Source organism: Orycteropus afer, unplaced genomic scaffold, assembly GCF_000298275.1.
Source record: "Orycteropus afer afer isolate SDZICR_OR568_19922 unplaced genomic scaffold, OryAfe1.0 scaffold00596, whole genome shotgun sequence".
NCBI lineage: Eukaryota > Metazoa > Chordata > Mammalia > Tubulidentata > Orycteropodidae > Orycteropus > Orycteropus afer.
This window is the reverse complement of record NW_006922183.1, coordinates 503,201-504,053: the sequence shown is the minus strand read 5'-3', so window position 1 is coordinate 504,053 and position 853 is coordinate 503,201.

The window sequence follows — 853 nt, the reverse complement described above, 5'->3', positions numbered from 1 at the left end:
CTACAGACCAATATCACTCATGAACATAAATGCAAAAATCTTTAACAAAATCCTGGCCAACAGAATCCAACAACATATCAAAAAATTAATACATCCGGACAAAGTGGGATTCATACCAGGTTTACAAGGGTGGTTCAACATCAGAAAATCAATGTAGTCCACCACATAAACAAAACAAAGGAAAAGAACCATATGGTTATATCAATTGATGCAGAAAAGGCATTTAATAAAATCCAACATTCATTCCTGATTAAAACTCTCAGCAAAATAGGGATAGAAGAGAAATTCCTCAACATAATAAAGGGTATATATGTAAAGCCAATGGCCAACATCGTTATTAATGGAGAAATACTCAAGACATTCCCCTTACAAACGGGAACCAGACAGGGATGCCCTCTATCACCACTTCTATTTAATATTGTGTTGGAAGTCCTGGCCAAGGCAATAAGGCAAGAAAGAGAAATAAAAGGTATACATATTGGCAAAGAGGAATTAAAACTATCTCTATTTGCAGATGATATGATCCTATACATAGAAAACCCAAGGAACTCAGTGAAAAGACTACTGGAACTGATAGAGAGGTTCAGCAAAGTGGCAGGATATAAGATCAACATACAAAAATCAGTTGGATTTCTCTACACCAGCAAGGACTCCTCTGGTAAAGAAATAAGGGAAATCATACCATTCACTATAGCTACAAAAAAGATAAAATATCTAGGAATAAACCTCACCAGAGACACAAAAGTTCTGTACAGAGAAAATGGAAGAACCTACCTTGTTCATGGATAGGTAGACTAAACATTGTGAAAATATCAATACTACCTAAAGCAATCTATACATTTAACGCAATCCT